This window comes from Triturus cristatus, chromosome 6, assembly GCF_964204655.1.
Source record: "Triturus cristatus chromosome 6, aTriCri1.1, whole genome shotgun sequence".
NCBI lineage: Eukaryota > Metazoa > Chordata > Amphibia > Caudata > Salamandridae > Triturus > Triturus cristatus.
Window position 1 is genome coordinate 385,898,726 of NC_140589.1, and position 15,630 is coordinate 385,914,355.

The following is a 15,630-nucleotide window of genomic DNA, read 5'->3' on the forward strand; positions in this document are numbered from 1 at the left end:
GCCTTGCAAATGGAAATATGCCTAAGTGAGCAAAGTGAGTATGCTGCTGTGGTCGCTGCCACAGACTTGGGGTCACTGCCATTCAGGACTCAGGACACAGTTACACATGTGGGATTGTTCGGCTTGTGTTGAACAGGGTTAGTGGTACCACGTGTCACCGGCTTGTGTTGAACAGGGTTAGTGGCACCATGTGTTGCGGCTTGCGTTGAATTCTGCCTGAATAAGTCCACGTGGCGATGATTTGTTGTGAAGTGAGTTAGTGGCACCTGAAGCACTCAGCGTGTGCACACCCTGCGATGATGCGTGGTCTGGGCGGGCCTCACTGGTAGCAATGTCTTTACATGCTTTGAAAGAATCTTCATAGCAGTCAAAATCTCCAAGTAATTCCATTTCCGTACTCCAAGGTTTGAAGAGTTGGAGAAGAGCTAAATAGAAAAACTCTCTCTTATCTGGAGTAACACAACTTAATTTCCTGTGATTAATCAAATTTCCTTTGGCATTCTTTAAGAAACATCCATCAGATCCAATTACAGCATATTTCACTTAATTTATTTTCTCTGTAAGAACCTATAATGTTGCAATATTTCATATAGACATATGTTTTCCGGGTATGGACTTCTATTTGGATAGTATGCGAGGAACAGGAATTGAGTTATCTGCAACATATTGTATGTCCATATTTGTATTCCACATCTTCAAAATTACTGGATTGTAATCATTAATGTAGTTTGATTCTTCTGTTCTTTTTATATTATATGTATTTTTGGGTGAATTTCGAGTGATAGTATGCCTCACTGCTGACATAAAACTCTTCACTCTTCCTTGCGATGACTTATGCATGTACGTACCCTGCGATGATGCATTGTCCGGGATGGCTGCATTCGGAGCAATGTCTTTTGTCTATTGAATTCTGCCTCAGTAAGGCAACGTACCTTTGGCGCTCAGAGTGTACGTACCCTGCGATGATGTCCGGGGGGCCGGGGGGGCCGCACTCGGACCAATGTCTTTTGTCTATTGAATTCTGCCCCAGTAAGGCCACATGGTGATGACTTGTGGTGCACTGAGTTAGTAGCATCTGAAGTACTCAGCGTGGGCGCACCCTGCGATGATACTTGGTCTTAGAGGGCCGCACTGGGAGCAATGTATCTTGCATACTGCGCTGCGTAATCTGTAATCGCTACTCCATCTGAATTGTGAGGCCTGCTGTCCGCAGTGTAGATCGAAGACAGTAGCCTGTACAGACATAAGTCTGCGGTGCTGTGCCGATGGGTTCACAGGGGGCCTGTGTTGAGGAGAGCCGCGGTCATGGCGGCAGCCTCGTGGCAGGGTGAGGCCCGCCGCTCTGGCACAGTCGTTGGTCTTCATAGTTCACAAGTGAACCACGCCCAGTGCCCCGGCCTATTTATTCACACTCCTACGCTGAAGTGGCATACGTCGGACCAGCCCACTCTGGTTACCCTTATGCTTACAGGGGGGACAAAACAGCTACATGACTGAGATCGTCCCTAGTGTAACATGGTTGGGTCCACTGTCCACAACACTACAAGCATCAGTAGTATTTGTGCACATGGAGAGGTGTGTGTTCTGCTTACTGAGATGTGTCCAGCACATCACCGCTACACTTTGCGTTGTGTGCATTGTTATTCATGGGTGAATTTCTTCCTTCACATATAGTTTGTTCACACTTGTCCCAATATTCAGCTATTGTGTGGCTGAGGGGCCATGCCGTTTTTGGAAAGTTTGCTGTCGTGTTCTGTGCTGCCTCGGTGGTAGGGGGTGGGTCTTGAGGGTGGTGGTGGGTGTTGTGGCGTTCTTGGGTGTCAGAGCTGCTTCATCAGTAGGTCTATGACATGTGTTGGTCTTCAGATGTGGCTCTGGGCTGGGCTCCCTTTCATACTGTATGTAGTTGTTTAATATTTTAAAAACAAGAAGACATTAAATAATAAATAAAAAAATATAAAAACAATTTTTCAAAATTACTGAGAAAAACATAGGTTTTATGAACATTATAATTAGAAATTAGCATTTAAAAAACCTTAGAAATTCACTGAAAAAACCATAGGTTTCAGGCACGTTATAGTTAGAAATTAGCATTTAAAAAACCTTGGAAATTCTCTGAAAAAACCATAGGTTTCAGGGACGTTATAGTTACTTGGACATTGGACTCATATAAAACCATAGAAATTAGCCTGTTATAGTTAGTTGAGCTAATTGTGAGGGCCTCAAATTTACATTGACGTACGACAAAGCTTCCATTCCATTCCTTGATCTCAATATCCTCCATAAAGTAGGGGTACTAATCACCAGCCGTTTCCGCAAACCTACTGAGCGCAACACTTTATTAAGATATGACAGCCACCATCCCCTCACACTCAGAGACTCTTTACCTTACTCTCAGTTCCTCCGGATTATGAGGAACTGCTCACTCAAAGAAGATTATTTCCATGAGGCTATGGTGCTGAATAGCAAACTAACAAGTAGAGGGTATCCACGTAGGCAAGTCCGCAATGCCATGAAAAGAGACTGGTATTGTCCTTGAGACGTCCTTCTTGAACCCTCCCAAAATCACCTAGTCTGCGTCACAACCTTTTCCCTGGTCTCTAACATCATACGCAAAACCATCATTAAGAATTGGGGGGTCTTGAATGCTGGCACACTTAATCTTGAACGTCCGATGTTCACTTTCAAAAAGAACAAAAATATTAAAGACCATCACGTACATGCAGCCTTCCCCAATGCCAAATCCTCGAGCACCCTCAATGATTACTGGGGGCTTGCATCCCTTACTGGGCACGCTAAGTGTGGTAACTGCAGTGTATGCGACTTCACTATGGAATGTAAAGAATTTGTTTTTGAAAATACTAAAATCAAACTAAAATTGGTCTCTAATTGCAATTCATACAATGTTGTTTATGCTATTTTATGTCCATGTAATAAAATCTACATAGGGCAAACCACCCAAAAGATACACATCAGGATCTGCCAACACCGTCGCAGAGTACGTTGTAAGACACAAAATGCTCCCCTCGTTGAAAATTTTGAGGAAACCGGACACACTGACAAAGACATATGCTGGACTGTCATCAGTGTGGTTAAACCGAGAGGTTGGGACATTTCCAAACTACTCAACAAGGAAGAATTAAAATGGATGCTGAAGACTACCAGCATACACACAAGTCTGAACCGGCTTGAAGATTGGACCACACGTATATAAAGTATACTGTAATTGTGGTTTAATTGTACATTATCTGGAACCTTTGATGCAAGTATTACCATCTTCACACCAATGTATACATAGCACTGTGGTCATGCTCATTTATTGCTTACATGTTTTTGTCCCACCTACCCTCTACTGTCCTTTTTTTAATCCATTCGGAATTTATGGATTTAACTGGAGGCATTGGCATCGTTCTACCTGCCATTGGACGATTGTACTTGGCTCTGACCTTTTTGTTATGTAAGCGCCATACACTGGAAACTGTATAGAATTTCACCAAATTGGCTCCCCGTTTTTCACTTTTCTTTCTCTTTTATTCTCACCTCCGTGATCTATTTTTTCTACATGCTCTCGCTCTCAGAGTTGCATTCAACACTCTACCACTCTGACACTTCCTTACCAGCTTAAGATGACTGACACCATTCTTACTTTCCCTTGTCCCTTGTTCATCTCTATCCAGAGACCACATGACCATTTTTACCCAATAGCGCCTCAGCACACAACCACAAAACCCTTGTCCCTCTTTCATCTCTATCCAGAGACCACATGATCATTTCTACCCAATCGTGCTTCACCACACACCATAAAAACCCACCTGGCTAAGGGCTCTCTTTCCTACATCTCGGAAGCCGGCACTTACTGTCTGCAACCCAGGAACACGGACCTAGGTAAGCGCTCTCTCACTCCTAAATCCTACACACACCATAAAAACCCAGCTGGCTAAGGGCTCTCTTTCCCGCATCTCGGAAGCCGGCACTTACTGTCTGCAACCCAGGAACATGGACCTAGGTAAGCGCTATCTCCCTCCCAAATCCTACCACTATGCTTGAAGATACCATTCTTCAGACCTGACCTCATTCTTTCCTTACAGCACAACACTATATCTGGAATTAGGAGCACGCGGCTGCAGCTCCCTCCCCCATTGGGATACTCAAGCCATCGCGTCTTCCCCTTCCCATCACTGGATGGTAAGCCCTCTTTTCCTTCACTCACAAATTTCTATTTCAGAACGATTACTCTTTACGCTCCTTACTTTTTCCTTATTATTCTTGTTTGTACAGGTCTCACTAAAACTGCGCCATTACGTTTGACGCTCTAAGCGGTCCAGTTCCCCTACACCTCTGATTGTATTTTTCTCGATAAGCACCTGCTTGATCATTCTCTGGCATCTATTTTAACTACCTCTTCCCCCCTTACTACAGCTCCTCTATTTTTCCTCCTTCAGGTCTGGCTGTTCACCATTCATGCCCTCAGTTCCATGATGAACCATTTATTGTATGTATAGATCGAAACGCAGTCGACAACTGATACACCTTATACACTGCTCTAAATTGACATTTAATGTGTAAAGGTGTTCTCTTGCAATTTGTTTGTTACATTGAAAATTGTGTGTTTAACAAACCTACAGCTTTCATTGAGCCTATTGTGTTCTTCATTGTTTGTCCCTCTAGGTTTAGTTGGATGCAGGCTTGTGTCCCACTTACAAATTGTCTTGCCTGTATTGTTCCTATTCGAATTTAAAATATTAAATATCTGACATCTGTCTGGCTGGACAAGTTATACAAATATAGTACTAACTGGGTCTATATTAATTTCCCCTCATTTTACTCTTGTTTCTCTAGGGACCATTGTTCTTAAAAATATCCATTTGAGCAGTAGCAAAGTTCTTCAGTATTCTTCCCCTCTGTCATGTGTCACAGAGCTTTCATATGATGATGCAAATTACATGCAAGGCAGGTCTAATTGTACGTAAACATGACTGCCTTTATTACAATAGCATGTGTGGAATAGGCATAGGGCTTAGAAAAGCAAACCAACTGTTTGAATGGTAATGCTAACAAATATGTGATATATTGTATGGTTTTTAGTTTACAAACTCAATTTTTCTGACACTGTTTCAACCACCTTCTGCTTTGTAACTTTGTGGGCAAAGGGGTATAGACTTATAGAGATCCCTTTAGAAATGATGAAGCAAAATAGTAGTGTAAGAAAGTGGGTTATTAGTTGAGAATGATGTGAGTCCTCCTCAAGAAATAAATTCACAAATTGCTCTTTACTGGGAACCAAATATCCCATTGTAGCGATTGACACTTTCAGGGTAGCAAACCAGAGCAGTTCAAGGCACAGTCAGCGGAGGTGGTGTGGGCTTCTAACTCTAGCTCACTGGAACACAACAACAACAATAAACAAATCATTGTCCAGGCAGTGCCTTTTCTTATAAAAAGGAAAGGTACCTTTATTTCACATAGACTCATAAATACTATGCCCTAATTCCCAATGTATACAATCAGGAAGATGGGAATACCTTTGATGATAACCTCATATCACGTTAAACCCCTAGTGGGTCCTCAACCTCATGACCACAATATCTCACCACCTTTACTAGATGCACTATCAAAACATAAAGGGGGTCGTTATCAATAATGCAGACCTACTGGCTTTGTTAGGTTGTCACCACATTAGTAAAAGCAGCAATATTTTATATTCACCATTGCAGCACCATTAAAATTAATCGGCATGGTACCAATAAGTGACACAAGCTTTAACCCACCAGGGAGGTCAAAGGGGGGAGTAACATTCAAACGTATTCCTTGTACTGTACAAACCTGACATTGTCACCATGATCAATAAAGCATTGTCTTGAACAACGTAGCAGAATCATTCTTTTACTTTTACTATCTACAACTGCAGCTTTATAATCAAGCAACATATGTCCCTGCACTCCAGAGCTTATGAGCAAAAGCTCCAATTCCTTTGGTGCTTTGAAAACAGGGAAAACCTCTGTCAGGGTTAGAGATCCCCTTATAGATGTAGAATTACTTTAAAAAACATTCTGGGGGCAAAGGGGCTAACACATGTATGTATATTTGTATTTCTATAGTGCAAACATAGTCAAAAGGCAGCCCAGCCCTGTACATGGTCAAATGCAAGCCTATACTTGGTGAGTAATAGCAGAGGCTAGCTGAGTTGTGGACAGTTAATGCATTGTAATGTCGTGTTCTTTACAGAAGTGAACCTTAACCACTTTTGTAGATTGGAGCAGCATTGGGTTTTGATGGATACAGGGATGTTTTTCCAGATCCTGGCTGCATGCATAGATGGAAAAGGCCTGCTGTCTTGTTTTCTCTTGTTACACTTCTTAGTCTGCAGTCTAACGGTGTTGTGTCTACCAGTGTGCCGAGAAACATCTGAGATGGTGCGTTTGTCTTTAAGAGGATAGGGTGTGCCAGTTGTGCTAGCTTTGTAAATTATGCAGATAATTTTTAAGATGATGCAGGCTGGTAAGAGGAGGAAATGGAGTTCTATCAGGTTGGGAGTGATGTGATCATCTTCCTTCAATACGTGGAAGCGCTCCCTTCTTTAGGAAGCAGGATTCAGTGTAGAGTCTGGAAGGCCATTAAGTAGGACGTTACCACCATCCAGATGCCAGAGTTCCAGGGCTTAAATGGCAGTTCTAAAGTTGCTTTTTGGAAGAAATGATTTGACTTTTTTTTAGAAGAGAGAGCTGGTACCAGGCTGTCTTTGTTTTTTTGGCAACATGTTTCTTGGGGGTAAGGTGGGTGTTCAGGGTAGATCAAAGTGAACTGGCATTTGTTGAATGTTAGGGTTGGAAATTGTCAAGGTTCATGTCACAGACCAAGATTTGTAATGGATCTTATATATTTGTCCAGGCAAATAAAAGGAATTTTGTCTAGATTTGGTTGAGCTTCAGGTACATTCTGGACATCCAGGTCTGGATGATGTGCACACTGTGTTACAGGCTCTGAATGTCTGAAGAAGAAGACACTTTCAAGTAAATCTGTGTATCATCAGCCTATTGGTGAATCTTGATGATGTTATCTGTGAGTAGAGCACCAAGTGGCTTCATGTAAATGTTGAAGATGATGGGAAACAGTAAAGACCACTGGGGGACTCAGCATGTGCTAGGGATTTTGAGGGGTGAGGTGCCCATGTAACACAACTGGTATCAGTTAGAAAAGCAGGAGGAGAACTAGTGAAGGACATTGTCAGTGAATGCCCATTTGTGTGCCTTGAGACTGTATATAAGCATGGGATATTTGACTGCATCAGAGGCACCTGAGAGGATGTGCAATATCAGGGGGCAGGGGTCATCTTCACCTGTGATCAAGAGTCAAACTGGTAGGCATGCATGGGATGGTTAGCGTTGATGTGATCTTGGAGTTGAGCATAGCCTGCTTTTTCAATGATCTTGCCGATAAATGGTAGGCAAGTTATGGGCCAGTAGTTGGCGAGGTCATCAGGATCTAGAGCAGGTTTCTATGGGAGTGGGAGGATCTGACCACTAAAACAATATGATAGCAAACATTTTAATGCCAGGATAATTCTACTACAAATGTTTTTCATCTTATTTCATTGATATCAAGACTGGGATGAGCTACTTTAAAGATTTTCCTGTAAATTCAGGCAACTTTGATCTTCATGACAGTGGCAGGCTGTCAGTCAAAATGTAAACATCGGATGGTATACTGCAGATCCAAATCTCCACGATAGGTAATTTCCTTCAGCTAAATGTTGCAGGCAAGAAATCCAGGACTTCTAACGATGAAGAATAATTTACTGCATCATAATAGTTGTGTACCAAGGGGACATGCTGACTGCTGGACAGTAACCGTTTTCCTACTTCCAGTCATTGTTACCATTAAGGGCAGTAAATAAATAACTGTTGCTAAGCAGCCTCACACTGGTAGTTGCCCAATGCTGGCGGTCCCACACCATAGAGAGTGTGATTTCTACATGCTTCTTGTTGCCTGTTACCCATCAGGGCCACTAATGCTGCAGCCCCTTTTTTTTGTTATTTGCAAAGTTTCAAGCTTCACAAAACACAAACCTTGCAAAGCTTTAAAAATGTTAAGTGAAAGGAAGGAACTTTGGGGCTCATTATGATGGTGGGCGGACATCAGTCCACCCGCCATCATAACAGTGATGGGACCGACCGCCAGACGTGCAGTGGTCCCACCGGGCCAATTAGGATGTGCTCGCCATGCTGGCGGGCACATACTGGCATCTTACCATTGCGGATGGTGCAGCTGGCTGCATGACCGTCCGCAATGGTAAAAGGGCATGTACAGCATTTCCCTGCACCACGTGGCAGGCACCATGCGGTGCCTGCCACTTGGTGCAGGGAACTGCAGGGGGGTACCATGGGTGCCCCCCAAGTGCACCCACCCATGGGGGCCCGCAACGGGCCCCCAAAGCCAATCCCTGCCCGCCTTTCCATGGCGGCATCGCTGCCATGGAAAGGCCTTTAAACAACCCACATCATAATATGGCTGGCGGTGCCTTCTAGGCATCGCCACCATATTACCGGCCCAGCTCCGCCCGGCTGGCAATCGTAGCAATTTCCGACCGGCAGAAAAGCAGCGGACGGACTTTGCGTCTGCCACAATACCCACCACCATCATAATATGGTAGGGGTATTTCATTAAAGGATGGCGTAACGATCGCTACTGCCGGCCCGGCGCTGGCGGTCGTTACGCCATCCTAATGAGCCTCTTTGTCCCAGTTCCCAAGGAAGAAGCCAGTTGCTATCTGAATTACTAGGTAGGCTAAGAAAACCATCAGAATTTGAAATTTGTGTGCTTCATCCTAACTTTCAATTGGTGGAGAAATTAGGTGTGAAACTCATGGAACATCACACCCGAGGTGTAAATAGCTGAAAAGTAGACAACATTCCTAATTCATCTAGAGGAAAATTATGTAGATTGCAAAATAGTTTCCAGAGAAAACTAATCACTCAGATTAAAAAATAGTGACGGGTAAAAAATGTCTAACCACAGTTACTCCCTAACTTTTTGCACAGAAGTCTGATTCACAAAAATATTAATATATCATCAATCCATTTTGCTCTGTCACTCACAGACATGTATAATGTTCATAGTGTTTTCTAAAGCATGTGATAACTTGAACAAACAATTTAGCTGTGGTTTGTTATGATTTTCACTTTGTAATGATCATACATCAACTGATAATGACAGCTTCAATGAATTTAAATTAGAGATGGATAAAAAAAAATTGGGGGAAAATGCTTCACTACAGCAACTCTGAATTATCCATAATGCTAAATAATCCCGATCAATGCTTTTGTGGACACCGGTTTACAGTAGGAAGCCAAACATATAGGGAAATTCAATAGGTAATAGCACATGCAATTCTGCATTTCCAGTCCTATTGCAGCTAAAATTAGATCCAATAAATGTGGGTAGTGATATTATCTAGCACACAAAAGATGATAGGAATGCTCATAAATTGTCTAAACCACCATTAATCACTCTGGTAAGCATTCCAACCCTTCGTTTTTCATCCACCAATACCACTTTAGGATGAAGATCACCTTATGTAAATCAGTATTGACCCTGCACTTCATGGGAACAGCTCATTCCGAACTACCAGAGGAGCCCCCCTTCAAACCAGAACTCATGCAACCCTTTACCAAATCTATGTATATTTATTTACTCATTGTTTCAGCTTACAGTCTTACAATACTTTAAAAACATGCAATATAAAAACAACACAATAAAAGCATGTGCACGGCAATCTATCAATAAATTCATTGCAAGTACAATGAGATGCTAAAAATATGCTGTTCCATCAAAGGCATTCAATCTAAAAAAACATATAAATTCTTCGGATACAGTAAAGTACCAGTGCAGTGCAGTGAAAAGGTGTGCATTACCATCAGAGGCAGCATCCTAAGTGAGAGAAATATGTATGCATCACTGTCAGTTAAAAAGCATAAGATCATTTGGGAATTATTTTCTTTCCACATGTAGACAATCTGCCAACCCACCTAGGGAGAAGAAGTGCAGTGCATAAAAATGGTACAAAATTGTGCCATTTTTACAAATGATAGCAGTGTGTTCCATCATGGGAAACAACCGAGTTTGCAGAGCCTACCTACTTAAACATGTACCTAGAGTGGAAGGCAACTCTCTCAGGCAAAGCCACGTAAACCATAAATATGACGCTATGGAGGTGACCATGTACATATCATCTGGTTTAATACAAAACGCCATTGCTGGTTTAGCACATCTGACCACATAGTATTTAGAAAGGGGGTGGAGCGACCTCTCCTGTCCGGCTACATATTTTGTACAAAACAGAATAAAATGGGTTAGATTGTCCAGAATACCAAAGCTACAATAACAGCGGTCGTATCTACCATTGAGTATATGTATACATATAAAAAAATCCCTGGTCGAGAGGATAACCAGCCAGAATTTTAGGTACAGTGTTTACTTCAATTCAGGGTACCACATGTCCAGATATTCTTGACACGAGAGGTTACTGAAATAATTGCTCATGAAAGACCTTGGTTTCAACTCCTGACGTTTTTTTATCTGTGTGCATTCATCATACTGTTCTTTAATCAAATCTGCAGTAGCCTGTCTAATTCGACTGGAAGCTTCCCACAAGGACTCCAACTGTAGCTCCTTTATAATTTTCGAACATGTTATTTTTTTATTTTTCCAGAGTTGTTTTTTTGCGCAAACTTGACCCGATGGTATCAGCTATCAGAGCGCTTTACATGAGCACCAGTTACATTACACAAGGACACATTAATTATTGTTACACACATCGTCATTAAGGGATTTGCCCAGAATCACAGAATGTTGAACATCATTGCTGTGACATGGTTCCCTAGATTTGAGATCGACCGCCCTAGACCATTAGGCAACAACTTCTCCCCATGACCATGTATGGCCCCGACAAGTGCAGCTGGCTGTGACTTCTTCTAGGGTTTCTAAGTAAACTGCGGCCTTAAGGTTTCTTACTAGTCTAACCCAATAAAGAATTGGCCTGAGTGCGATGATTTCTGATATTGGGGTAAAATTGAGCTCCACATACAAAGCCGCCAGAGGGTTACCTGGTCCAAGCCCCAGGAATGTTTGGAGGAAATTATTTTCAACTACTTGGAGTGGGCAAACGTTCACAAACCCCCATAGTTCTGCACCATACAGTGCAGCCGCCACTACCATTTGTTTATATATTTGCAAAATAACACTGATACTTCTGGCACCAGCCTAATGCCTAAATCTTAGTACTCCTCCAGCCAATTGTCTCAAAACGTGCATAGCCTTCTGAATTCGAATGCCCTATCGCAAATTCTCTGAGAATCAGATTCTCAAATAGTATAATACAGTATAGTATATCTTCAACAGAAGGCATTTGCCTCAATACCATACTCTACCATTAGTGGTCAAAGACCTCTTGTTGCAGTACTTCACAAAGCGCGTTAATAACCTATGGGTGGCATTTTCTGTTCATGCCATCAGTAGCGCGTCATCAGTGTATAATAATATTGGAAGCTGCTTCCCAGTTACAGTGGGGATTTCTATGGGCTATTGCATCAAATAATCTGCTGCATCATTTAAAAAAAGTCTAAATAGCAAGGGACACTGGTCTACTGTAGATTTACCTGTACGAAAGCCATATTGTACCTCAGGTAAAATGTGATTATTATCTACCCACTCAGCAAGCCTATTTATTAACACCATTCCCAGAACCTTCACCATCGAGTCAATAAGAGAGATTGTCAAATAACAATACAGGTTGTCGCTACCTTTCTTTTTAAAAATCAGCACAATAGTGGCAGTGGTCCATGAAAGTGGCATAGCTGCCGAAACTGCAGCATTTAATACCCTTGTCAGAACAGGGGCCCACACCTCAATATTGTTCAGGAACAGGTTTGGTGGGATCCCGTCCAGTCCTGGGACCTTATTCCGAGACAGTCCCTCTATGCCTAACCTAGCATCATCAAGAAGGAACTTAATAGGGACATTACAGGGCAGGCGCTGTGAGTCATTAATAGCTCCCTCTGCATGACCAAAATTGTAAACAGTCTGGAAGTGAGCCTTCCATTGGTCAGGATTAATATGATGACGTAAGTTCGGCATATCTGGTTCGGAAAAACAGGGACTGTTAATGACCTTCCAGAAAAAAATGCTCTCTTTTAAATCGCTAGCTTGTAGCAACTCCTCCCAAGCTTGTTTTTGTAACTTTCTCCTCTGTTCGTTGGTGGCCCTTTTATACTTCTGCAACACAAGTAACGCGCTCTCATCCAGAACGTGCTTTAACCAGACTTCATCCCTACTCAGGGGGAGTTACACGCTTGCACCCACGAGTTTAATTAACTCAGGATTACCTTGTTACACAGCACGAGTGCGCTATCTCTGTCTATTCTGTTCCTTTTATACTTCTGCTTACAACTGACCACCCAGGGTCTATTACGAAGAGACTGTTTCAGGGCTAGTTTGAGGTTCCTGTACACCTGCAACACTCACTGTCAAACCCTCTTGGCTTATCCAAACAATTAGACGCTCCTGGAGCGGTTAACAAACTTGCCACCAACTGATCAATACCAATAAATGAGCTAACTATTTCTTCTTCTGAGGATGACATGTTTAAACACTTTATTACTGTTGCCGTAATTTAAAAAGTGAATGGTTAAACACATTAATATCCACCAGTGACCAACATAAGTGCCTTCCCTGATCTGTGACTGCTAGTGTACCCATGTTCCTGCCATCTGGCGCTACCTGAATACCCTGCGTCACAAGTGACAAGACCAGCAGGTTGTGGTCACTAAAAGGGCTACATACAATATTAAAAGAAGATATGCAGCATTCCAAGAATGCAGAAACAATAAAAAAATCAATAGTTGTTGCACAGCCTCTCCCTTTTAAAGATGACGGTTGAATGCAGTTTGGGGGTTTAGGCGCCTTATCAATTGTGGATATTAGCCCAAAGGTATCTAAGATCGCATTTAGTTCGTGACCATCTGAAGAGTGCTCCATGTGCAGTCCTTCAATTTCCCTGCATATGTGGGATTCTCGCAAAGACTGACCCATATTAGGACATAAGTGGCAATTAAAATCTCCTAACAACATAATATTCTCCTGGGGAGACCACCTCCCAGTAGCGTTTCCATAAGGCCACTTAACTCCATCAGACTAGAGCGGTACTGCTTGTTTCTTTTGGCATTATAAAAATAAATTACTGTTAGCCTCATCGCTCTCCTTACCACTAATTTGAGACCTTGTGCCACTTTAGAATCCCAGTTCACCAGCTTCACAGACCCCCCAAGCCTAAGGGCTATAAAAACTGCTAATTCTCCCCTTGTTTTGCCTGACGTGGAGCTCACTGCAGGAAGGAGAATTGTCTCATTTTCTTCAATGAAGAATTTATTAACCACTTCCCATGTCTCCTGGATGCAGATAATATTAAATGTTAAAATAAATTGGATCCACCCAGAATCTTCAAATTTGGAGGCTAAGCCTGCCACTTTTCAGGAGATACCATTTAGGTCTCCCTCTTTCTCCTGCTCACAGGGTGTATGACATGTGGTGGCTTCCACCTGGGGATTTGGGGCCTCATGTAGGTAGCCAAATACCGGTCGGTAACGGCCGATTTTCGGTAATTATACCGTTACCGACCGGTATATTGGCTATTGGTATGTAGGGGGACAAGTTTTGGTTTCGGAATTTACCGAATCGGTAAAATTACCGATTAGGTAATAATACCGAATCGGTAATGTTACCGTATCGGTAACTTTTCCGAATCGGTAATTTTACCGATTCGGTAAATTCCGAAACCAAAATCGAGATGTAGGGGGAGTGTGTGGGTGTGTTTAAGAGTCGGTATTTACCACCAACTTATAGTTGGTGGTAAATAATTAATGTATGTGTTTAAGCATTTTTACGCGCGTAGCAGTGTGCAATGTGGCATACATACATGCCCTTAGGGCATGTATGTGTGCCACATGTGCACACATGGCCGAATCAGGGGTGCAACAGGGTGTCAATGTGACACCCTGCCACCCTTTCATGTGTTCCCCCCATTACCGAATCGGTATTTACCGATTCGGTAATAAGGCATACCTTCCCATCAATGAGAAGGTATGCCTCATTACCGAATCGGTAAATACCGATTCGGTAATTACCGAATTGTAACGAATCAGTAAAAAATACCGACTCATTACCTACATACGAGTTACCACTTCTAAAATACCGATTCGGTATCGTTCGGTATTTTAGAAGTGGTAACTGGTATGCTACCTACATGAGGCCCTTGGTGTACTAATGGGGTTAGAGCAGCTATCAAGTTGTCCTTCCTTTGCGCCTAACCGTTGCTCACTGGACTTGCTTTCACGTGTTGGTAATTTAGCAGGCGTAACCTGCTCTATGGTATTGCAATCGCCCACCTTATGTCAGTCTAAACCGTTAAGATCCAACAAGAGGGTAAAGGGATTAGATGTGGCGTCTAGCCCCCCCCCTCAGCACAGACAGTCCCAGGGCTAAAACAGGCTATTATTTACAACATAGGCTGGAGGTCTACATAACAAATCCCAGTGAAAATGGCTTAATACCAGTAGCATAAAAAGAAAACTGGGCAGAATGTCTCAGGATGTTGCGTGCCAATTCTGGAGATCTAAGTGAGATGATCACACAGTCTCCCTCAAATGTTTTCTTAGAACAGCCAACCCAGGATATCCTCCTTGCCATCAACATTTGGCTGTGATCTGACACATAGAATCTGCGATATTTACTTAGCCAATGCGCCACCTTGTTAATTATTTATTTGTGGGTTCCTCACTGTGAGTTCCTAACCCACGGACCTCAGTCAAAACCACAGAATAGGGGCAGCAAGCAGGGATAAGATCAATGATTGGTAATCAAGGGCTATTTTTAATAGATGAACTTTCCATGGGTGTCACAGGCACCCTTGGCGCAGTGTGCCATTCACCACAATCCCTATTCTCACACCTAACTTGTAACTGATACCCCCCCCCCCCTCTGTCTACTAGGTAATTGTGCACATTTTAAATTGGAAAACAAATGCATTCCAGATTGTCCTCCATATGCCGAGGGGTCTTGAATGGGGGGGATTTTATTGATGGTGTTCAATATTCCTTCCATTCTCACAAGGGTATCTCAGGAGTCAGACAATGCCTTGTTCAATTTGTCCCACCACTGAGACATCAAACCCATCAACACCTCTGTAATTTTTTGAAGAATCCCAAAAGTCCCCTGTATCTGACCAGCTATTTGTTATTACATGTTCCCCCCCTCTTCCTTGGGGCTCACTTTGCTTCTTAGTTCTTCAAAGCCTCTTTATAGCTGGAGAGCCCCTTGGTGCCAATCCTTATTTGGCTACTGGTGTCGCCCTGCCATCATTGCCAGCAGTACCAGGAAGTCCAGGGGGAGGTATACTGGAATTTGCAAGTATGGAAAAGTACAGGGATCAGGCCACTGATTTGGAGGCGGGTGGCAATATATACTCACTGTGTCACCGTGTGAACGCACTTCTCCAAAGGCAAAATACTTTTCTTACTGCCATCCAAACAAAGAAGATGCAGGTCATCCCAGGGGCCGATTCCAGCCTACTCCAGCCAA

At 42.8% G+C, this 15,630-nt stretch overlaps 1 protein-coding gene across 1 annotated transcript in view; it reads right to left on the reverse strand.

Annotated features, from left to right (window-relative positions):
* The window catches only part of TPO (thyroid peroxidase), a 961,894-nt gene that overhangs the window by 372,259 nt on the left and 574,005 nt on the right, over positions 1–15,630 (reverse strand). The gene's annotated exons all lie outside the window — the stretch shown is intronic.